The sequence below is a fragment of the Mus musculus genome, chromosome 4, assembly GCF_000001635.26.
Source record: "Mus musculus strain C57BL/6J chromosome 4, GRCm38.p6 C57BL/6J".
Lineage (NCBI taxonomy): Eukaryota > Metazoa > Chordata > Mammalia > Rodentia > Muridae > Mus > Mus musculus.
This window is the reverse complement of record NC_000070.6, coordinates 24141547-24167170: the sequence shown is the minus strand read 5'-3', so window position 1 is coordinate 24167170 and position 25624 is coordinate 24141547. Positions and strand designations below refer to the sequence as shown.

The 25624-nt window shown below is 38.4% G+C and overlaps 1 long non-coding RNA gene across 3 annotated transcripts in view; it reads left to right on the top strand.

The window, feature by feature from the left end:
* Nucleotides 1-25624, top strand: part of Gm27243 — a 455800-nt gene that overhangs the window by 263739 nt on the left and 166437 nt on the right. Inside the window, exons 2-3 of one of the 3 annotated variants that reach the window (XR_001784257.2) lie at nucleotides 11920-12076; nucleotides 15643-15707. The exons of 1 other annotated variant lie outside the window; for it this stretch is intronic. This is a non-coding gene — a long non-coding RNA (predicted gene 27243). The remainder of the gene's footprint in view (nucleotides 1-11919; nucleotides 12077-15642; nucleotides 15708-25624) is intronic. One more of the 3 variants, XR_001784258.2, reaches the window with a different exon arrangement.

Here is a 25624-nt window from a genome sequence, read left to right as displayed (position 1 = left end):
GAAGACTGCGATGCTTCCAGGGGCACTGTGACTACTGCTCTGAGCCTGTTCTGGTTATTTGCTTCTGTGTGCAAATTTATGCACATTGGCACAAATGGTTTGGCTTACTGTCCCAGTCGTTTTGTGGTGATGGTAAAGGCAGCTGGGCTTGAACTTGTGTGTGCGCTGGTGTACAATTTTTAGAAGGTTGTTAACTGTATTGAAGGAATCTATTTTCAACAGGCTATTTTGTGAAATGTTTCTTTTGATCGGCAGTACCCACATATTCTAAGTTCTAAACTGTAAAATAAATATTAGAAAAGAAGGTCATTACTCTTGGTACCAGGTGTTTCCATCTTCAGATCCCAATCAAATGGCTGGAACAAATGGGGCACAGTGGTGCAGTTTTATATAATTGAAGATTATTTCATGCTTTGGCAATTGAAGTTTTTTTTTAAAACAAGACTAAATAAAACAAAAATGGTATTTAAAATTGCCTACTCCATTATTTTCATTTAATGCTTTTCTATTCTATACATAATATTGCTGAAATCACCTACAATAGAGTAAGGATGTATGGAAGGGGAAGGGACACAAAGGACCACTGTTTGCTCAAAATCCTTTTTAAATTTAGACATGTATATAGCTGAAGTTATTACTGAGACAAGTGTAGAGCCACATGGAGTCATAAGAAGTAACATAAAGAGATCTGCTTATACCATAGAAATAAAGCCCTAGAATGAAAATGGAATTATTCAAAGCTTGCCAGAAGAAAGGAAGTGGCTATATCATCACTTTAATGCATTTGTCAGAGATTCAAAGTCAGAGGAGGAGTGGGAAAAATTTAATGGTAAAAAGAAAGAAAATGGCCTCAGGTATGGCCAGACTGAAAGCTGTCAATGGGAAGACACTAGGAATAGATTAACTAGAGAAAGAACTTGGGGTGTGTTTGGAAGACATATTTGACTTTTTCTAGTTGGTCTGAGTTGAAAGGAAGAAAACAAAATGAAACCCAGGCCTTATTGATGGAAGCCTGAGCAGTCTGAGTGTAGTACTCTGGAGACTCAGTTAGGTTCTGGTTGTCATATGTGATTTTGCCATTTCCTTTGTATGTGCAGACAGTCAATAGTTTCATACAGTGTCTACCCATCTTAACACACACACACACACACACACACACACACACACACACACACACACACACACACGTCATAAAATCATATCCAGGATAATGATTACAACCTAACTTAGGTTTCCTAGTCCTCATTTGTGCACGGTTGTGTGTTTAGACACACCAAATACACAATAAACGATCATAGAGCTAGTACATGCTCCACTGACTCAGAAAAGGCACCAAACAGAGCATCTCCCTCCCTGGCAATCCTGAGCAGTTCCTTCTGTCACCTGGCTATGTTCCTTCCACACCCTATCTCCTACCTTTGGGAGCTACCAATCTTCATTTCTTGTGTAAATATTTTATAGTTTTTTAAAAAAAATGTTACATAAATGGAATTACACAGTATGTGGTTTTCTTGAGATTTGCTTTTTTGTTTTTGCAAAACAAATTATCCCAATCTTCTAGAAAGTCTTTGCTTTTTAATTACCCAAGTAATACTTGAATGAGCTCTCCTTATGCAACATTGAAACAGTAAAAATGAATTTAAAGATCCCATTGCTAACACATTCTCAAACTCAAGCTCATTCCTAAAAGTAATTAAATGTTGATTTAGCCCTTTTTATTGGAAATAATTATCTATTTCTTTTCATAGTGTTGCTATGATAAAAAGTCTTCAATGAGCATTTTCTTGTACCTGTCTTCTTGCTTACATGTGTTAATTTTTCTTCTCGTCGTGGTACCTAAATGTGGGATCGTAGGTAGTAGAACTACACGTTTACAGTTTAAGTTTGAAAGAGACAAAGTTTGGAGCTGAGATGAAAGGATGGACCATGTAGAGACTGCCATATCCAGGGATCCACCCAATAATCAGCATCCAAACGCTGACACCATTGCATACACTAGCAAGATTTTATCGAAAGGACCCAGATGTAGCTGTCTCTTGTGAGACTATGCTGGAGCCTAGCAAACACAGAAGTGGATGCTCACAGTCAGCTAATGGATGGATCACAGGGCTCCCAATGGAGGAGCTAGAGAAAGTACCCAAGGAGCTAAAGGGATCTGCAACCCTATAGGTGGAACAACATTATGAACTAACCAGTACCCCGGAGCTCTTGACTCTAGCTGCATATGTATCAAAAGATGGCCTAGTCGGCCATCACTGGTAAGAGAGGCCCATTGGACACGCAAACTTTATATGCCCCAGTACAGGGAAACGCCAGGGCCAAAAAGAGGGAGTGGGTGGGTAGGGGCGTGGGGGTGGGTGGCTATGGGGGACTTTTGGTATAGCATTGGAAATGTAAATGAGCTAAATACCTAATAAAAAATGGAAAAGAAAAAAAAACCATTAAACCCCCCCCCCAAAAGAAAAGATATCAAAAGTTCTTTCTATGTTCCTGTGCCCATGTATAGATTTAGTAAGTAGTATAGACTTAACAGAACTTCTTCTTAGTCTGTAATGCATATCAGATTTGAGCTTTTTTCACCCAATTTTATAAGTGAGGGGTGACATCTCATTTTATTTTATTTTTTATTTAAAAATTTATTAGATATTTTCGTTATTTACATTTCAAATGCTATGCTGAATGTTCCCTATACCCTCCCCCTGCCCTGCTCCCCTACAAATCCACTCTGGCTGCTTGGCCCTGGACTTCCTCTGTACTGGGGCATATAAAGTTTGCAATACCAAGGGGCCTCTCTTCCCAGTGATGGCCAACTAGGCCATCCTCTGCTACATATGCAGCTAGTGGCACGAGCTCTGGAGGTACTGGTTAGTTTGTTCCACCTATAGGGTTGCAGAACCCTTCAGCTCCTTGGGTGCTTTCTCTACCTTCTCCATTGGGGGCCCTGTGTTCCATCTTATAGATGACTGTGAGCATCTACTTCTGTATTTGCCAGGCACTGGCATAGCCTCATATGAGACAGCAATAACAGGGTCCCTTCAGCAAAATCTTTCTGGTATATGCAATAGTGTCTGGGTTTGGTGGCTGATTATGGGATGGATCTCCAGGTGGTGTAGTCTCTTGATAGTCCAACCTTTCGTCTTAGCTCCAAACTTTGACTCTGTAACTCCTTGAATGGGTATTTTGTTCCCTATTCTAAGGAGGAATGAAGTATCTACCCATTGGTCTTCCCTCTTTTTGATTTTCTTGTGTTTTGCAAATTGTATCTTGGGTATTCTATGTTTCTGGGCTAGTATCCACTTATCAGTGAGTGCATATCTAATGACTTCTTTAGTGATTGGGTTACCTCACTAAGGATGATATCCTCCAGATACATCCATTTGTCCAAGAATTTCATAAATCCATTGTTTTTAATAACCGAGTAGTACTCTATTGGGTAAATGTACCCATTTTCTGTATCCATTTTTCTGTCGAGGGACATCTGGGTTCTTTCTACCTTCTGGCTATTATAAACAAGGCTGCTATGAACATAGTGGAGCATGTGTTCTTATTACCAGTTGGAACTTTTTCTGGTATATGCACAGGAGAGGTATTGCTTGATCTTCCGGTAGTATTATGTCCAATTTTCTGCAGAACCTCCAGACTGACTTCCAGAGTGGTTGTACAAGCTTGCAATCCCACCAGCAGTGGAGGAGTCTTCCTTGTTCTCCAGATCCTCGCCAGCATCTGTTGTCATCTGAATTTTTGATCTTAGCCATTCTGACTGGGGTGAGGTGGAATCTCAGGGTTGTTTTGATTTACATTTCCCTTCCCGATCTGTTGGTGTCCTTTTTGTCTTATTGACAGTGTCTTTTGCCTTGCAGAAGCTTCGTAATTTTATGAGGTCCCATTTGTCAATTCTTGATCTTACAGTACAAGCCATTGCTGTTCTGTTTAGGAATTTTCCCCCTGTGCCAATATCTTTGAGGCTTTCCCCTACTTTCTCCTCTTTTAATTTCAGTGTCTCTGGCCTTATGTGGAGGTATTTGATCCACTTAGACTTGAGCTTTGTACAAGGAGATAAGAGTAGATCAATTCGCATTCTTCTACATGAAAACTGCCAGTTGTGCCAGCAGCATTTGTTGCAAATGCTGTCTTTTCCCCACTGTATGATTTTAGTTCCCTTGTCAAAGATCAAGTGACCATAGGTGTGTGGATTCAGTTCTGGGTCTTCAATTCTATTCCATTGATCTACCTGTATGTCATTGTACCAGTACCATGCAGTTTAGTTTTTTTTTTTAATTTATTACCTATTTTCCTCAATTACATTTCCAATGCTATCCCAAAAGTCCCCATACCCTACCCCCCACTTCCCTCCACACCCATTCCCATTTTTTTTTTTTTTTGCCCTGGGATTCCCCTGTACTGGGGCATATAAAGTTTGTGTGTCCAATGGGCCTCTCTTTCCAGTGATGGCCAACCAGGCCATCTTTTGATACATATGTAGCTAGAGACAAGAGCTCCGGGGTACTGGTTAGTTCATAATGTTGTTGCACCTACAGGGTTGCAGATCTCTTTAGCTCCTTGGATAATTTCTCTAGCTCCTCCATTGGGGACCCTGTGATCCATCCAATAGCTGACTGTGAGCATCCACTTCTGTGTTTGCTAGGCCCCGGCATAGTCTCACAAGAGACAGCTATATCTGGGTCCTTTCAGCAAAATCTTGCTAGTGTATGCAATGGTGTCAGCATTTGGAGGCTAATTATGGGATGGATCCCTGGATATGGCAGTCTCTAGATGGTCCATCCTTTTGTCTCAGCTCCAAACTTTGTCTCTGTAACTCCATGGGTGTTTTGTTCCTCATTATTTCCTGCCATCTACTCCACTTGTGTGAATTTGCTTCCTTTAGTTCTAGAACTTCTAGGTGTGCTGTCAAGCTGCTAGTGTATGCTCTCTCTAGTTTCTTTTTGGAGGCACTCAGGGCTATAACTTTTCCTCTTAGAACTGCCTTCATTGTGTCCCATAATTTTGGGTATGTTGTGGCTTCATTTTCATTATACTCTAAAAAGTCTTTAATTTCTTTCTTTATTTCATCCTTGACCAAGGAATCATTGAGTAGAATGTTGTTCAGTTTCCACGTGAATGTTGGCTTTCTATTATTTATGTTGTTATTGAAGATCTGCTTTAGTCCATGGTGATCAGATAGGATGCATTAGATAATTTCAATATTTTTGTATCATTGGAGGCCTGGTTTGTGAACAAATATATGGTCAATTTTGGAGGAGTTATCATGTGATGCTGAGAAGAAGGTATATCCTTTGGTTTTAGGATAAAATGTTCTGTGGGTACCAATTAAATCTATTTGTTCCATAACTTCTGTTAGTGTCCATGTGTCTCTGTTTAGTTTCTGTTTCCAGGATCTGTCCATTGATGAGAGTGGGGTATCAAAGTCCCCCACTATTATTGTGTGAGGTGCAATGTGTGCTTTGAGCTTTATCAAAGTTTCTTGAATGAATGTGGCTGCCCTTGCATTTGGAGCATAGATATTCAGAATTGAGAGTTCATTTTGGTAGATTTTACCTTTGATGAGTATGAAGTGACCCTCCTTGTCTTTTTTTTTGATAAGTTTGGGTTGGAAGTCAATTTTGTTCGATATAAGAATGCCTGCTCCAGCTTGTTTCTTCAGACTATTTGCTTGGAAAATTGTTTTCCAGCCTTTGACTCTGAGGTAGTGTCTGTTCTTTTCCCTGAGGTGTGTTGGCAACAAAATGTTGGGTATTGTTTGTGTAGTCAGTCTATTAGTCTATGTCTTTTTATTGGGGAATTGAGTCCACTGGTGTTAAGAGAAATTAAAGAAAAGTAATTGTTGCTTCCCGTTATTTTAGTTGTTAAAGTTGGGATTCTGTTCTTGCGGCTGTCTTCTTTTAGGTTCGTTGAAGCATTACTTTCTTGCTTTTTCTAGGGTGTAGTTTCCATCCTTGTGTTGGTGTCCTTTGAAGGGCTGGATTCATGGAAAGATATTGTGTGAATTTGGTTTTATCATGGAATACTTTGATTTCTCCACCTATCACAATTGAGAGTTTCCCTGGGTATAGTAGCCTGGGCTGGCATTTGTGTTCTCTTACAGTCTGTATAACATCTGTTCAGGATCTTCTGGCTTTCATAGTCTCTGGTGAGAAGTCTGTTGTAATTCTAATAGGCCTGCCTTTATATGTTACTTTACCTTTATCCCTTACTGCTTTTAATATTCTATCTTTATTTAGTGTATTTGTTGTTCTGATTATTATGTGTCGGGAGGAATTTCTTTTCTGGTCCAGTCTATTTGGTGATCTGTAGGCGTCTTGTATGTTCATGGGCATCTCTTTCTTTAGTTTTGGGAAGTTTTCTTCTATAATTTTGTTGAAGATATTTGCTGGCCCTTTAAGTTGAGAATCTTCATTCTCATCTACTCCTATTATATGTAGTTTTGGTCTTCTCATTGTTTCCTGGATTTCCTGGATGTTTTGAGTTAGGATCGTTTTTCATTTTGCATTTTCTTTGATTGTTGTGCTGATGTTCTTTATGGAATCTTCTGCATCTGATATTCTCTCTTCTATCTCTTGTATTCTTTTTTTTTTTTTTTTTTTTTTTTTTTTTTTTGGTTTTTCGAGACAGGGTTTCTCTGTGTAGCCCTGGCTGTCCTGGAACTCACTTTGTAGACCAGGCTGGCCTCGAACTCAGAAATCCGCCTGCCTCTGCCTCCCAAGTGCTGGGATTACAGGCATGCGCCACCACTGCCCGGCCTATCTCTTGTATTCTTTTGCTGATGCTTGCATCTATGGTTCCAGATTTCTTTCCTTGGGTTTCTATCTCCAGTGTTGTCTCACTTTGGGATTTCTTTATTATGTCTACTTCCCTTTTTAGGTCTTGTATGGTTTTGTTCAATTCCATCACCTGTTTGTGTTTTCCTGTATTTCTTTATGGACATCTACCTCTTTAGCAGTGTTCTCCTGTATCTTTTCAAGTGAGTTATTAAAGTCCTTCTTGAAGTCCTCTGCCACCATCAAGAGATATGATTTTAAATCTGAGTCTTGCATTTTGGTAGTTTTGGGTATCCAGGACTGGCTGAAGTGGGAGTGCTGGGTTCTGATGATGGTGAGTGGTCTTGGTTTCTGTTAGTTATATTCTTACATTTGCCTTTCGCCATCTGGTAATCTCTACAGTTATTTGATATAGTTGTCTCTGGTTGGAACTTTTTCCTCCTGTGATTCTGTTTGCCTCTGTCAGCAGACCTGGGAGTTTAGTTCTCTCCTGAGTTTTAGTGATCAGAGTACTCTCTGTAGGCAAGCTCTCCTCTTTCAGGGAAGGTTCACAGATATCTCGCGTTCAGACCTGCCTCCTGGCTGAAGATGAAGACCGGAAACAGGGCCTGCCCCAGAAGCTGTGTTGCTTCTGCCTGTCCCAGAACCTGTGTAGTTTCTGTAGTCCTCACTTTCACCTACACAGACTAGTCTCTGAGGGATCTGGGACTCAAGATGGCTCCCCCAGATGCTCTGGCAGAGCCCTCCAGGGCGGGACATACAACTCTCCTTTGGCAGGGAAGGTGCCTGGATGTCCAGGGCCCGAAATGGGGTCTGTCCCAGAAGTTATGTGGCTTCTGCCTGTCCCAGAAGCTGTGTAGCTTCTGTAGTCCTCACACTCACCAGTGCAGACTAGTCACTGAGGGGACATCTCATTTTAACATACATTTTATTGCCTATTAAATTTAAATATATATTGTAATTGTTTTTACTACTTTAATTTCTTGTTTATTGCAATGCCTTGTGTTTATTAGTTGTTACTTTACTTATTTTTATTCTAGATTTAAGAAGAATTAATGTTTTCTATGGATGTTTGTCATTTATTTTTATATGTGTGCCTTATAAACATATTATGATCTTCTTTATTTAAGATCTTAATGTAGTACATGAGTTTTGTAACTTTAATACTTCAAATTTTGATATTTAGTTTATTATTTGGGTCATTTTGCTTTGAAAGAAAGTCTTCCTATCATTTATTTTAATCTTTATTTTCCTAGTTATATGATACTTTTAATTTTATGGTCTTGGAGTCTATGATACCATTTATCTGTCCTTGTTCAGTACTTTTCTCAGCTTGGTCTTCATAACCTGTCAACTTCTTTGTCACGTGTTGCTTTTGGTCATTTCTAAAAGGCAAAGCTGGTTTTTTTAGAATCATCAAAACACTGGGTCCACAATGCCAATGGCACTTAAGGCAATGTGGACAGTTTTACCTTCCATAAAGTCTGTGATTCTGAAAGTTCATGTAATCCTCAAGACAAAATGTTAGGAAGCACAGATATACAAATAACACATTATATGGAGGCCAGTTCCACATACAAGTGCAGACTAATTCTGCCCAAGATTGGTTAATCCAGCCATATTTGGACATTCTAGGTACAACTGATACTGGGATGTTACCAGCGTTTTATTAGTTTCTTATAAAAATGAAACCCTGAGAGTGAATTTTACTGAAGAAGAAAAACTTCCCTGTAGCTCCTCGTCAAATACGTAGGTTCAGATGGAAAAATTTTGGGAGCGTAAAACTTTGGAAATTTCCCAGAATTTAGCAGTGTTAGCATTTTAGCTTCATGATAAAGTAATACAATACAGCATTTGGTGAGATAGAATAGTGGCAAAAATATAGTTTGAAATTCTAAAGTATTTATTAAAAAATTACACAATACTACAATCATGCAGTATAATATCATTTGGTCAGGTTTCTTCCTATTATATTTGTAGTTCTCTTTAAAAATTTTATATCTTTTTAAAAATTGTATGAATGTTTTGACTGAGCATATGTCTGTTTTATGATGCATGTTCCTGGTCCCTGTCTAAGTGAGAAGAGGGCTTTAGATCCCCAGAATAGGAGTGATAGGCAGCTGTGTATAGGTACGAATGTTGGGAATTCATCCAGGTCTTCTGCAAGAGCAGCTCTTTTTTTTTAACCTCAGTCATCTCTCCAGCCCCCCAATATTTGTAATTATTATGGAAGTATATTTCAAGTGACAATAGGCTACCACTAAAAATAAACAGCAAAAGTCATTATAACAAATTTTGAGAAAAGTCCTCCAATTCTTCCTGTCTTCAGGACTATTTATGCTTTTGTAGTTACACTATTACCGTGGCCTTGCCTGTATCAGTCCCAACAGTTGGGTATTCAAAGTACTGTCCTTGCCTTCACCAGGTCTTAACAGAGTCAAGCGCATACCTCTCTGAATCCACTTGGGCCCTAGCACTTTTGCAAGTCCAGCAGAAACAAACCAGAGGTAAAAAGATTATAAGTTCAAGGTCATTAATGGAAGAGAAAGCACCTAGTCTCACAGAGATTTAAAACACAAGAGTGGGGGATACCCACTGGGTGGAGAGCACCACTGCTCAGAGGAAAAGGGGATGGCATGGGGAAGAATTGTGAGAGGGAGTGACTGGGAGTGGGCTGTGAGCAGGATATAAAGTGAATAAGTGGAAAAATAGTAACATTAAAAGAAAAATAAGTTCAAGGCCAGCTTATACTACACAGCAATTTCTAAGATATAGCAAACACTATAAAAATGTAAAATATAAACATTAGAATTGACTTTAAAAAGTGAAACTCTTAAATTTTGAACCTTTACTTCCCATGTTCAATCATTTGCTAAGTCCTTTTAATCAGTTTTCTAAATTTCTAAATTCTAATGTCTAATTTCTAAAACCACCCCCTTCATTTCCTTGTTACTTTTCTGTCTTTTTTTCTAATCAGGAACTTCTTTGTTACTATCTCGCCCCACCCCCAGTAGTGGGATTTCAACCTAGTCTATTACTCTTTCTAGGCAAACAATCTTGCACCGAGCTGTATCCCATCTATGGCTACTCTGTCTTCAAACTGTGAACAGGTTCATGTTCTTGTTCCTACTCTTGCCATCCAACCTATCCTGCCACCCTTTTATAGGTCTTCTCTCGAAACAGACACTGATAGCAACACTCATTCTCTATTAAGGTATTTGGGGACCGATTTGTGGGAACAGGACTGAGAAAAGTAGAACAATTAAAATATGTTATCAACCTGCATTCCCTCGGTAGAGTAGCCCTGTATAATAACCTTATGGATGACACAGGGAAAAGACAGAAAAAGGGAACATTTGTGTTTTTTTTTTTCCTACCAGCTTCAGGGTCTACTGCTTTGGAGTTTCTCAGCAGTTGCTCATTTCCAGAAATAATTTGGCAGATAACTAACATGGGGTTGCAGCAGAGGAATTTACAGAGATCAAGAGAACCAGACTGGTCGTTGACTGTGCACTCAAGAGGGCACAGAGATCAGAGGTTGTAATGCTTGGTTTAACTTTGTGTTCTTACTCTTTGAAATCTATAATTATTTGTGAACAAAACATCTCTTGGTTTCTTTTTTTTTTTATTTCTACTAGACACTATAAATTATGCAGTATGTTTTGGTACAGGAACACAGTGGCCCTGAGCTGTAGGGTCTGGAGTTCAATTGTGAAAGCAACTGGGTCTTACAGTAGAAGCTGTAGCAAAGAGGTAAACCAAGAGAATAGGAAGTAGGGTGTAAATGTTCTTCAGTATGAGTCCCACATATTGGTTCTATATGTGTGTGTCTATTCTGCCTATGATAATATTAAACAATGATGGCCCAGCAGAGACCGGCAGACCTGTATAATCCAAAGCATATTTTTTCAACTGTGATCATCTGTGAATATGGAGCTTTTTTGCTTTGAGCTCTCTTTAAGGGTCACACTGGAAGCTATGATTTTTGTGTGACACGCTGGTCACTTAGAATAAATGTGAGCATGAAGTTACAGAGATTCTGAATAAGCCTGTCTCTCACTTCCTCAGGGTCACTGTAATGGTTTGTATACGCTTGGCCCAGGGAGTGGCACTATTAGGATGTGTGGCTTTGTTGGAGTAGGTGTGTCATTGTGGGTGTGGGCTTAAGACTCTCACCCTAGCTGCCTGGAAGTCTGTCTCCCACAATAGCCTTCAGATGAACATGTAGAACTCTCAGGTCCTCCTGCACCATGCCTGCCTGGATGCTGCCCATGTTCCTGCCTTAATGATAATGGACTCTGAACCTCTGAACCTGTAAGCTAGCCCCAATTAAATGCCCTTTATAAGACTTGACTTGGTCATGGTGTCTGGTCACAGCAGTAAAACGCTAACTAAGTCACCCTCAGCATTCCCTAGGAAGAATCTCCACCAATGTGAAGAGGACAGATGGGGACCATTGTTCAAATCCTGAGATTTGGAGAAAGAAGGGAAGATAATCAACAGGAGTGATTTAATCTAGATTGACCTCTAACATCGTATCCCTATGTTTTAAGAACTACTGTATGAAATTTAAATGAAAATGTGAGAAGTATCTGAATGCATGATGTCACTCAAATTCGTTGTGCCTCCATTTTGTAACCTTTATAGAGCAAACAGTTCTGAAAGCCTTCAGATACCCATAAGCTATGAGGGTTTTGATTGGTCCTATGGTATATTTTCATTATGAGGTACTGCAGGAAAAACTAGAAAGCATGGAGTGAACAGCTTAGCCTTCTCTTATATATTTAAGTGCCAATTGTTTCACAAGTTAGGGAGACATCAAATGCTCCTTCCTTTATGATTGGTCAAGGGCAACTATACCAGGATTCAGAGACATGTCAAAGTCAGCAACTTATTAACCAGAGCGGGAGGCTGAGTGTGAATGTGAACGAGTGAGTGTTGGGCTTAGTGCTGATTTGTTGGTTATTAGTAATACTGGAAATCAGGTGACAACTACCATTAATTAACGCTGTCCCTGTTTTTACCGTCTTTAATGTGCAACTATAAAGACGTCAGGGAAGCAAATGATCATTGTTTAGGAGTAGGGAAAAACAGATGCCAAAATTCCCTTGTCAAAGGATGAAACTTTTTTTTTTTGTGTTAGATTGAAAGACTGGTCACTGTTGAAGATCTTCGTTTGTACGTGTCTCCCCTTGCTTCAGCGGAAGTAAATCACGATGAAGAGAAAATCACAAGGCTGAGACTGATGTTGTTTGGATTAATGTGTATAAGCCACGCCTTAGACACTAACGACACTGGAAGTATGTGTGGGTACCTTGCAAGGAAAAGTAGGAATGGTTCAAGCAGATGAGGCGTTCTTAGTCTTTTGTGTTTGCTATACCTTTTCAAGCATCAAACGGTGACACTCCAGTGAACACCGAGCTTTTCTTTGTAAATCAATTCGCGAAAATCTTGAAAACACAGGACAAACTTTTTTATTGAAAACCAAAGCTTCATTTATCATCATTAGCTGAGCTCAGTCACTGCAGATGGTGTTTAAAAATTCAAAGCTCTAAATTGAAATGTTTAAAAAGTAAAAACAGCAAAAAAAAAAAAAAAACCCACAAAAAACACTCAAACCAAAATAAAGCGATAAACAGCTTACCTTTTCAGAGGTGGTGCGCGAGTGTGCCCATTTTTAAATGAAGAAAACGAAGTCTGTGCCTGTTGAGGTCTTTTAGTCAGCCTGCAGGTGATTGTACTCTGAGCTGCCTGCTCACAGTTCCTCAACCTGCTGCCAGGTGGCGCTGTGCGGCAGTGGGTACCGTGCAGTGTAAGGCATACAATGTGGACTTTCAACCTGACATTTGATTGTATTTCTGACCCAGTAACTGATTCTTCTGGAAGAGTGAACATCAACTCAGTTTTACGAATATCCAGATCTTCTTTTATTAAATGGGGTTAATTTCTACTTTTGGTGAGAAGCTTCAGTATTGGCGAACACATCTTAAAGAGTCAGCGTTTACCAGTATATTATGTCTTTCATTCTAACCGGTGGCTATGTTCTTAAACATATTCTGGCTTGAGTATAAGGTAACATAAAAATCAAACCTTTTGCCAGTACTTTTTTATTTTACTTAGGAAGAGTCAGTCCAGAAGAATTTAAAGGCAGTGGATACATAAAATGTACCATGGCTTACCGTGTAGTATAGACTTAGGCATAACAGCTTTTTTTTTTCTTTTAGGAAAATCTGTGTACTATTTTCCTTCTCTGATTAGATTTTTTTGTCATTCATAAAGTGATCAATGTTCTTGTGCTTTTTAAATCCTGATTATGATATAATTTGCTGTTTTCCTTGTTACTTGAACAATCCTTCACAGAACCTCTGAAAATGGTTGACAATCACACTAATACTGATCCTTATATCGCCATGATAAATTTTTGATTATTACATTTAATAATTATTGTTAAATGTGGCCTCTTTTCTGGAAGTTTCCTCTGTATCCCACGGTCATGATCAAGACTCAGGCATAACTTCCCTCTCCGTATTAACCACTGAAGAGGTTGCTCTGACTTCCAAGATACTCTTGGATTAATGATAAGGAAGTTTTCTGGCTCAATAAGGTAATATATATCAAATACAAAATTATTACAAATATTTGCTTTCTATTGCCATTGCAAATTTAAATCCTCCAACATATGTTAATGGATTTTTGATTATGAAACACTTATAAGAAATATATCAATGTTATTCCTTTGGAATTTTAAACGATAGTGTTTCAAAGAAGCCAGCCGTTTTGCAATCTAAATGAAATGGAGCCATTTTAATATAGTGGCCAGCCTTCTTATATCTTCCTGTTAGAACCACGTAGGCCTTACGGTGGTTAACAGGACAGCTGAATTTATGGATGTGAATTGGTTACAATGCAGCTTAATGATATCCACGGTTTATAGAGGAAACTGCCAGGGAGAGGGGTCACATTTAACAATAATTACTAAATTTTCTATGCAAAATGTATTATGCCAATATAAGGAAATCAGATCAGTATATGTGTGAGATTATTAACTTGTTTCATAGGGTTTATAGTGGGCAATCTTTGTGTTGAATGTCAATCAATATGGATACTTTTAAAGGAGTTACTGAATATTCATGGTAGTATGACACACATGAAATGAAGAACGTTTTGTGTGAGAGCTATGGTTGCAAAGAGTTTATAGCTTATGGATGGTAGAACGTTTTAATTCAACAGTGCTCATGGAAGTAAAGGATGCTTGCTTCAGAACTGCTGAGTGCAGAGGGACGATTTGAAACCAGGTCTTTAAAAAAAAATCAAGATCTAGGCCTTTTCCCTCTTTCATCGTAAATTAGGCTGTGCTCTTCTGCATGGCAGGGACTTGTTTGCACACATCACTTCCTAGGATTCATCACCATCAGTATTTGGACTGGTGTTTTTGAGACAGAGTTTCACTTTGTAGCCCTGGCTATAACTAGCTCTGTAGACCAGGTTGGCATTGAGCTCAGAGGTCACCTACCTCTGCCTCCTGAGTGCAGGAGTGAAAGGTGTGAGTCATCACTGCCTGGCTTGGGACTCACTATTTTCAGATAGGTATGAAAAACATTGAGAGGCTGAGTGATGCTCAGGCTTTGCTAACAGGAGCTACTGTTACTTTCTTCCAAATTGCTTGTATTTGCATTGAAAATCAGACAAAGGAAACTGATAATGCAAACTGCTGAGAGAAGGAACAGCCTGGAAATCAACCAGGCAAATGCACTATTTTTGTTGTTATTGTTAGTAAGTGCTGTACCACTTAATTTCATTCCCAAAACCCAAACAAAGCTTTGTAATCACAAGTGAATAGGTGTTGGGTGGGATTTCAGAGACATTCACATAACCGCAGACAGCGACATGTTTCTGATTCTAAATTATAAATTTGGCTGGACAAAAATACATGCTAGCAGGTTTTAGAATTTTGGAAAACGTACAAGTTCAGTTTGAAAGAAGATCCACGAGAATATGATAAAAATAGGAAGGAATCCATAGTGGCAGAATACATATTGTTACAAAATGACCACAGACATTTAATGAAATGTCTGTGTTAGGTTAGAAAACAATTCATTATAGTGTGAAGAAAGTAGAAATAATAGCATCTCATAAGAGGAACATGGACCGTGTATCTGAAAACAGTTTTTTGGGGAGTATTCAGAGATCACAAACAGGAGTGAGTGAGCGCACTAGGCTGCTCTGGTTCCTGTGACTCCCTTTAAGCACTTTGCTGCCCCCCCAGCCCCCCCCCCCCCCCCCCGCTTATGGGACACCACAATGGACTGCTGTTGACTGGTTGCGTTCAGTTTCCACATTACTGCCTGACTCACCTCATCACTGAAGCACAACCCTATGTGCTCCACAGGGCTTGAAACTGGAACTTGACTGAAATGATTTTCTAAGTTCATTTCCTAATCAGTGATGCAATGCTTCATCTTCATATGCACAAATAGGAAAGGGCTTGGTGATTCCACATGTAACCAGTCCTACATGCCACTAAAATTATGCAATTTATTTTTTTGCAAAATATAAAAAAAAATGACCAGAATGATTTAGAAACCCTAAAGCACAGATTTTCTTTTTACTGGTACTGCTTTTGTCGTGGGTCTCAATTTAGGGCAAAGACAAAAAGAAAGTGTATCTTGAATATGCATCACAGGTTCCAAAAATGAAAAGAAATTGGATTTGGATAGCACTTACTAAATAGACAGATATGATACATGGTAAGAAGGTACACTGTCTGCCCTGTGATAGATTAAACTACTTTGTAGGAAAATTACTGTGAGCTAGTCACCACCACCACCGTGGCTAAATCTTTAATAAAATTCTCTTCCATATTCAGGAGTGAGGTATGAAGTACACAATAAGCAAAGTGAAGTGGAGTGCCATTTATCAAACACCAGCCAGGTCTGTAATCCACTGTATCCTTTCTTTGTACTCTATTTGTCTTTATTGTTACAGGGAGGGACATTTACCCAGAGCAATGGGCATGAAGACGTGATAAACCTCCTCTTTTTCCTCTTCCCCCATCTTATTCCTGTTGTCAGTCTTAGTGTAATTGGTTTCATTTTAGGTGGTCCTTTCATTGTTTAGCATTCCTTACTGTTTTCTTCTCCTCTGCCTTACTTTAAAATAAACTCTTATGCTTCGGGAAATGACACCACAACGTGGGATGCAGTGGGAATGCTAAAGTCTACCATGGAGGACTGCCCAGGATGCAACTTAGAACTCCTCTTGACAAGAGAGTAATGCAAAATGTTGTACCTAGCCCCTGGGTGGCAGTGTACAGTAAGACCCGATGCCAACAAAAGCACTTTCAGGGTTAAGGCATATGTGCACTGTGTATGATTTATGTGTGTGCACATGTACTCATGTACACATGCATAATGTTTGTGCAATATGCATATAATAAATGTGTTCATCTGTTATGTGTACATGTAAATATCAATGACATATATAATATATGTATATATATATATATAGCATATGTTCTATATCTTGTATATATACTACTTAGTTTCACAGTTGCTTCCAAGCTAAAGGGATTAATGAAAACTTTCTCTTTGAGTGTTACTAACCCTTTAATTTATTCCAAATTTCTTACCTAAACCTCTGACATTAACAAAAGTAGCTAGTGCTTTAAACTTTTACACTAAAAAGTTCTTCCTACAACAACTAAGGAACATCTGACCTGTCATGAAGCCATGCACACATGTGGGGAAATGAAGGAGGGTCTGGAGTAGTGCAGATGGAGCTGGGGGTGGTTTGTGCCCTTCACTCAGGACACAACCAGATTAGGTAGTAACCTTGGGGCTGAATTATTTTTAGTACCATTCTAAGCCATTTTTATTCTGTGAATGGTAATTTTATGACAAAGCACTTAGAGTCCCTTTATCCTGCAGTAAAAGAGAGCAATCGTAGAGATCTGTAGGGCCACAATGCTAATGACAACTCCATTTATAAATATAGATGAAATTGAGATGAATGATCTTAAACTGACCAATAGTAGGGCTCTCCCTCAGCCTTGAACAGAGGTAGGCATGATTCTTGTGGTAGAGGTGTTCTTGTTATTTGCTGTGGATTATGCTGTCTATGTTTTCCTCAGTCACTGTTTCTTCTTTTTATAGTCATGATAGCATTACTAAACATAAACACTCTATTCAGATTCACTATAATTTTTTCACATTAGAATTCAATTAACTGATTTTTGAACATAATATTCCACTAAAATATAAAAATATTTATATTTTAAATATATTTTAAATATTTGTGAATGTTTATTCTCATCTAGCTCTGGATCATTTTTGTCTTTTAAGAACCTACAGTCCATGGACATTTTTTGGGGGGAGGAAAGGGGTGAAAAGCGATAGATAATATCCACTAAAATTCATAATTCAAGAAGTTTTGCTGCCTGGTGCCAATAGTTTCCATATACACTATAATTTCTTGAATTTTCTTTATTTACCATGTTCCACCCACAATGTAAAATACAATTTTCTTGTTTGAGTGATTTCTTTAGAAATTAAGAACTCTATGAAGTTGAGTATTGTTCTTTCAAGGTCTATAAAGAATTGTATTGAAATTTTGATGGGAATTGTGTTGAATCTGTACATTACTTTTGATAAGATGGCCATTTTCCCGATGTTAATCCTCTGATCCATGAGTGTAGGAGATCTTTTCATCTTCTGATATCTTCTTCAATTTCATTTTTTTCTGAAAAGAAAGGGAGAGAGGGGAATGGGGGATGGGAGATAAGAGGGAGAAACTGGGAGAAAAGGAGGAAAGGGAAGCTGCTATCCAAATATAAAGTAAATAAACAAATAAATTAAACATATTAGGAACAATTTTGTAGCATGCGTATATTTGGTATTACATAATAACAAGATTTCCACTGTGCAGTTTTATCTATATTCAGGGAACAAAAATTATAAAATATCAGTGAAAAGTATCTTTTCTTCCCTAGGGATTTCCAAGGTCACTAAAAATAATGCACACAATACCTAATTCTGTATTTTGTCCCTCCTTATCCCTTTTGTTCTTCAGCAAAGTTTCATGAAATGAAATTTGTGTTCTGTCTTGTTTTCAAAAGAAGTTAAAGGAACTTTAAAAAGACATGAGATAAATTTGAGAGTAAGTAAGAGCAATGTTGTGCAAGCAAGCCACAGGCTGAGGAAATGGTGGATCCTTAAGCTAAACTAGGAGCTTACATGCCCTCTGTGAAGCCATGTACAGTAGTAAGATGTGAGTTTCAGGTCTAGTCCTCTCTATTCTAGTAGTTGAAGAGGAAAACAGTTCCAGGAGACATTGTGACAGCAAGCAACTTCCTCAGGAGATGGTAACAAGTTTTGGTACCTAGACTCATGGGAAACTTATTACAGTGTCAGGCAGCTTCCTGTATAGAAAAGAAACATTATTTTTTATGTAGTATATGATAGACACAACTGTAGTTAAAGAGTTATAGATTATGTAATATCATGCTAAATAAAATATCAGTGAAAGCAAGTTGTTGGCTATTCCCGTGATTTGCACCATGTTGTGTGTGTCTAGTGCCCCAATAGGTATGGGAGCCCCTGGCCCCACAAAATTTACCATCTTACTTTGAAAATTAGCATTGATAAGTGAGTAGAATGCGTGGTGGGACATCTTGAAAGTTGGTAACAGGAGACTCCTGTAGTATCTGCAGATCAACCTAATCCATGGGTAGATGTCACAATGGGTAGTTTTAAGTCTCATATCTCCATAACATGTCCTTCAGACAGATGGCGATATTTCTAGAGACACAGCTTTTAATTTCTCATGTGTTGTGTTAAATTCATGACTGTGCTTCCTGTTCAGTTTAGAAAGGGAGCTGTCTTTTCTGTGTTGTATTTTAGAGGAAAATCACACGTCACAGGTAAACTGGTCTGATGTTAGAAAGATAAAATGGAGTTTTGTATCTACTACTCTTATATTTATCTACATGAAGGATTTTGCCCGCTTAATCTGTTAATTATAAATTTCTTATCTTTTACAATATATATTTTCTTGAAGCTATATTTTTGAACTATAACTCTCATATTAATCTATCAAGTATAGATTTTTAAATTATATTCTATCAATAGTAACTATAAAAAGCATTTTTCTGAAGTTGTTTAAAAGACAGGAAAATGTTTACATAGTATTGGGAAAATAATATTTTATTATATCAAGAAATTTATTAAAAACTATAATTGCTTCTGTTGGAGCAATTTGAATAAATTTCATTAATAATATTGAGCATTATTTCATTTTAAAATATGAAGACACAACATTTCAGGCAAGCCGATCTTTTTGGCCCTTTATCTGTCATGAAGACCTTGATTTGACCATTTGGGATAGCATTTGAAATGTAAATGAAGAAAATACCTAATTAAAAAAAATTGGAAATGAAAAAAAAAAAAGAAATCATCTCTTCAAACAGTTTGTGTTTCCCCCTTTGCAGCTACTTTTGAAAATAGAAAGAAAAAGGAGGAAAATGTATTGTAAAGGATTATGAATCTCAGATTAATAAGACAAAAATCTTTCCAGGAAATACCAGACTCCTGATAGGCTAGAAAGGATGTCTTATTCTTAAGAAGATATTTTAGATGGCCAGGCTACCTAATTTACAATGATGTCAATGGTTGTTTGACATGACTTTCTTTCCTAGCATGTAAAAGATCTGTCTACGCTTAAGGAAAAGAACTGCCAGTTCCTACTACACACATTCGTTATTCCTTGAGTATGTCGCACAGTTTGTTTTGGTTGGCTTCTTCCAGAAACACCCTCATTTTACTTCCCTAACTTAGTGTTCTGATTTTTAAAAAGAGTCTATCAAATTGAATTTTTTTCTCCTTTTTTTAAGTTAATTTTAATTTTATTTTTTAAAATTTATTAGATATTTTCTTCATTTACATGTCAAATGCTATCCCAGAAGTCCCCTTATACCCACTCACTCCCACTTCTTGGCTATGGTGTTCCCCTCTACTGGGGCATATAAACTTTGCTAGACCAAGGGGCCTCTCTTCTCAATGACAGCCGACTAGGCCACCTTCTGCTACATATGCAGCTAGAGACATGAGCTCTGGGGATACTGATTAGTTCATATTGTTATTCCACCTATAGGGTTGCAGACCCCTTCAGCTCTTGGGTACTTTCTCTAGCTCCTCCATTGGGGGTCCTGTGTTCCATCGTATAGATGACTGTGAGCATCCACTTCTGTATTTGCCAGGCACTGGCAAAGCCTCACAGGAGACAACTATATCAGGATCCTTTCAGCAAAATCGTGCTGGCGTATGCAATAGTGTCTGGGTTTGGTGGCTGATTATGGAATGGACCCCCAAGTGGGGCAGTCTCTGGATGGTCCATCCTTTCATCTTAGCTCCAAACTTTGTCTCTGCAACTCCTTCCATGGGTATTTTATTCCCTGTTCTAGGGAAGAATGAAGTATTCACGCATTGGTCTTCCTTCTTGATTTTCTTGTGTTTTGGAAGTTGTATCTTGGGTATTCTAGGTTTCTGGGCTAATATCCACTTATCAGTGAATGCATATCAAGTGACTTCTTTTGTGATTAGGTACCTCACTAAGGATGATATCCTCAAGATACAACAGTTTGCCCAAGAATTTCATAAATTCATTGTTTTTAATAGCTGAGTAATATTCCATTTTGTAAATGTACAACACTTTCTGTATCCATCCCTCGGTTGAGGGACATCTGGGTTCTTTCCAGGTTCTGGCTACTATAAATAGCGCTGCTATGAACATAGTGGAGCATGTGTCCTTCTTACCAGTTGGGACATCTTCTGGGTATATGCCCAGAAGAGGTATTGCTTGATCTACCGGTAGTACTATGTCCAGTTTTCTGAGGAACCGCCAGGCTGATTTCCAGAGCACTTGTACCAGCTGGCAATACCACCAGCAATGGAGGAGTGTTCCTCTTTCTCCACAATCTCGCCAGCTTCTGCTGTCACCTGAATTTTTGATCTTAACCATTCTGACTGGTGTGAGGTGGAATCTCAGGGTTGTTTTGATTTGCATTTCCCTGATGATTAAGGGTGTTGAACATTTTTTTTCAAGTGCTTATAAGCCCTTCGGTATTCCTCAGTTAAGAATTCTTTGTTTAGCTCTGTATCCCATTTTTTTAAATGGGGTTATTAGAATTTCTGGAGTCCAGCTTCTTGAGCTCTTTGTATATATTGAATATTAGTCCCCTATCAGATTTAGAACTGGTAAAAATCCTTTCTCAATCAGTTGGTGGTCTCTTTGTCTCATTGACAGTGTCTTTTGCCTTACAGAAGCTTTGTAATTTTATGAGGTCCCATTTGTCAATATTTGATCTTACAGCACAAGCCATTGCTGTTTTGTTTAGGAAAGTTTCCCCTGTGCCTAAATCTTCTAAGCTTTTCCCCACTTTCTCCTCTATTGATTTCAGTGTCTCTGGTTTTATGTGGAGATCTTTGATCTACTTACTTGACCTTTGTACAAGGAAATAAGAATGGATCGATTCATGTTCTTCTACATGATAACTGCCAGTTATGCCAGCACCATTTGTTGAAAATGCTGTCTTTCTTCCACTAGATGGTTTTAGCTCCTTTGTCAAAGATCAAGTGACCATAGGTGTGTGGATTCGTTTCTAGATCTTCAATTCTATTCCATTGATCTACCTGTCTGTCATTGTACCAGCACCATGCAGTTTTTATCACAATTGCTCTGTACTAAAGCTTAATGTCAGGCATGGTGATTCCACCAGAGGTTCTTTTGTTGTTGAGAATAGTTTTTGCTATCCTAGGTTTTTTATTTTTCCAGATGAATCTTCCGATTGCCCTTTCTAATTTGTTGAAGAATTGAGTTGGAATTTTGATGGGGATTGCATTGAATCTGTAGATTGCTTTTGGCAAGATAGCCATTTTTACTATATTGATCCTGCATATCCATGAGCATGGGAGATCTTTCCATCTTCTGAGATCTTCTTTAATTTCTTTCTTTAGAGACTTGAAGTTCTTATCATACAGATCTTTCACTTCCTTAGTTAGAGTTATGCCAAGGTATTTTATATTATTTGTGGCTATTGAGAAGGGTGTTGTTTCCCTAATTTCTTCCTCAGCCTGTTTGTCCTTTGTGTAGAGAAAGGCCATTGACTTGTTTGAGTTAATTTTATATCCAGCTACTTCACTGAAGCTGTTTATCAGGCTTAGGAGTTCTCTGGTGGAATTTTTAGGGTCACTTATGTATACTATCATATCATCTGCAAAAAGTGATAATTTGACTTCTTCCTTTCCAATTTGTATCCCCTTGATCTCCTTTTGTTGTCTAATTGCTCTGGCTAGGACTTCAAGTACAATGTTGAATAGGTAGGGAGAGAGTGGACAGCCTTGTCTGGTCCCTGATTTTAGTGAGATTGCTTCAAGCTTCTCACCATTTACTTTGATGCTGGCTATTGTTTTGCTGTAGATTGCTTTTATCATGTTTAGGTATGGGCCTTGAATTCCTGATCTTTCCAAGACTTTTATCATGAATGGGTGTTGGATTTTGTCAAATGATTTCTCAGCATCTAACGAGATGATCATGTGGTTTTTGTCTTTGAGTTTGTTTATATATTGGATTACGTTGATGGATTTCCGTATATTGAACCATTCCTGCATCCCTGGGATGAAACCTACTTGGTCAGGATGAATGATTGTTTTGATGTGTTCTTGGATTCAGTCAGCAAGAATTTTATTGAGGATTTTTGCATCAATATTCATAAGGGATATTGGTCTGAAATTCTCTATCTTTGTGGGGTCTTTTTGTGGTTTAGGTATCAGAGTAATTGTGGCTTCATAGAATGAGTTGGGTAGAGTACCTTCTGTTTCTAGTTTGTGGAATAGTTTGTGAAGAACTGGGATTAGATCTTCTTTGAAGGTTTGCTAGAACTCTGCACTAAACCCATCTGGTCCTGGGCTTTTTTTGGTTGGGAGACTATTAATGACTGCTTCTATTTCTTTGGGGGATATCGCGCTGTTTAGATCATTAACCTGATCTTGATTCAACTTTGGTACCTGGTATCTGTCTAGAAACTTCTCCATTTCATCCAGGTTCTCCAGTTTTGTTGAGTGTAGCCTTTTGTAGAAGGATCTGATGGTGTTTTGGATTTCTTCAGGATCTGTTGTTATGTCTCCCTTTTCATTTCTGATTTTGTTAATTAGAATGCTTTCCCTGTGCCCTCTGGTGAGTCTGGCTAATGGTTTGTCTATCTTGTTGATTTTCTCAAAGAACCAGCTCCTCAATTGGTTGATTCTCTGAATAGTTCTTCTTGTTTCCACTTGGTTGATTTCGCCCCTGAGTTTGATTATTTCCTGCCGTCTACTCCTCTTGGGTGAATTTGCTTCCTTTTCTTATAGAGGTTTCAGGTGTGTTGTTAAGCTGCTAATGTATGCTCTCTCTAGCTTCTTTTTGGAGGCACTCAGAGCTATGAGTTTTCCTCTTATAAATGCTTTCATTGTGTCCCATAAGTTTGGGTATGAAGTGGCTTCATTTTCATTGAACTCTAAGAAGTCCTTAATTTATTTCTTTATTCCTTCCTTGACCAAAGTATCATTGAGAAGAGTGTTGTTCAGTTTCCACGTTAATGTTGGCTTTCTGTTATTTATTTTGTTATTGAAGATCAGCCTTAGTGCATGGTGATCTGATAGGATACATGGGACAATTTCAATATTTTTGAATCTGTTGAGGCCTGTTTTGTGACCTATTATGTGGTCAATTTTGGAGAAGGTACCATGAAGTGCTGAGAAGAAGGTATATCCTTTTGTTTTAGGATAAAATGTTCTGTAGATACCTGTCAGATCCATTTGTTTCATCACTTCTGTTAGTTTCAGTGTGTCCCTGTTTAGTTTCTGTTTCCATGATCTGTCCATTGGTGAAAGTGGTGTGTTGAAGTCTCCCACTATTATTGTGTGAGGTGTAATGTGTGCTTTGAGCTTTACTAAAGTTTCTTTAATGAATGTGGCTGCCCTTGTATTTGGAGCATAGATATTCAGAATTGATAGTTCCTCTTGGAGGATTTTACCTTTGATAAGAATGACCTGCCCCTCCTTGTCTTTTTTGTTGACTTTGGGTTGGAAGTCAATCTTATCAGATATTAGGATGGCTACTCCAGCTTGTTTCTTCATACCATTTGCTTGGAAAATTGTTTTCCAGCCTTTCATTCTGAGGTAGTGTCTATCTTTTTCTCTGAGATGGGTTTCCTGTAAGCAGCAAAATGTTGGGTCTTGTTTGTGTAGCCAGTTTGTTAGTCTATGTCTTTTTATTGGCGAGTTGAGACCATTGATGTTAAGAGATATTAAGGAAAAGTAATTGTTGCTTCCTGTTATTTTTGTTAAAGTTGGCATTCTGTTCTTGTGGCTGTCTTCTTTTAGGTTTGTTGAGGGATTACCTTCTTGTTTTTTCTAGGGCGTTGTTCCTGTTCTTGTATTGGTTTTTTTCTGTTATTATCCTTTGAAGGGCTGGATTCATGGAGAGATAATGTGTGAATTTGGTTTTGTCGTGGAATACTTTGGTTTCTCCATCTATGGTAATTGAGAGTTTGGCCGGGTATAGTAGCCTGGGCTGGCATTTGTGTTCTCTTAGTGTCTGTATAACAACTGTCCAGGCTCTTCTGGCTTTCATAGTCTCTGGTGAAAAGTCTGGTATAATTCTGATAGGCCTTCCTTTATATGTTACTTGACCTTTCTCCCTTATGCTTTTAATATTCTATCTTTATTTAGTGCATTTGTTCTTCTGATTATTATGTGTCGGGAAGAATTTCTTTTCCGGTCCAGTCTATTTGGAGTTCTGTAGGCTTCTTGTATGTTCATAGGCATCTCTTTCCTTAGATTTGGGAAGTTTTCTCCAATAATTTTGTTGAAGATGTTTGCTGGTCCTTTGAGTTGAAAATCTTCATTCTCATCTACTCCTATTATCCGTAGGTTTGGTCTTCTCATTGTGTCCTGGATTTCCTGGATATTTTGAGTTAGGATCTTTTTGCATTTTCCATTTTCTTTGATTGTTGTGCCGATGTTCTCTATGGAATCTTCTGCACCTGAGATTCTCTCTTCCATCTCTTGTATTCTGTTGCTGATGCTCAAATCTATGGTTCCAGATTTCTTTCCTAGGGTTTCTATCTCCACTGTTGCCTCACTTTGAGTTTTCTTTATTGTGTCTACTTCCCTTTTTAGGTCTAGTATGGTTTTGTTCATTTCCATCACCTGTTTGTATGTTTTTTCCTCTTTTTCTGTAAGGACTTCTACCTGTTTGATTGTGTTTTCCTGTTTTTCTTTAAGGACTTGTAACTCTTTAGCAGTGTTCTCCTGTATTTCTTTAAGTGAGTTATTAAAGTCCATCTTGATGTCCTCTACCATCATCATGAGATATGCTTTTAAATCTGGGTCTAGGTTTTCGGGTATGTTGGGGTGCCCTGGACTGGGCGAAGTGGGAGTGTTGGGTTCTGATGATGGTGAGTGGTCTTGGTTCCTGTTAGTAAGATTCCTACGTTTACCTTTCGCCATCTGGTAATCTCTGGAGTTAGTAGTTATAGTTGACTCTGTTTAGAGAGTGTTCTTCTGGTGATTCTGTTACCGTCTATCAGCAGACCTGGGAGACAGATTCTCTCCTCTGAGTTTCAGTGCTCAGAGCACTCTCTGCTGGCAAGCTCTCTTACAGGGAAGGTGTGCAGATATCTTGTGTTTGGACCTCCTCCTGGCTGAAGAAGAAGGCCCAAAACAGGACCTTTCTCAGAAGCTGTGTTGCTTTGGCAGGTCCCAGAAGCTGTCAGCTTCTGTGGTGCAGACTCTCACCTGTGCAGACTAATTTCC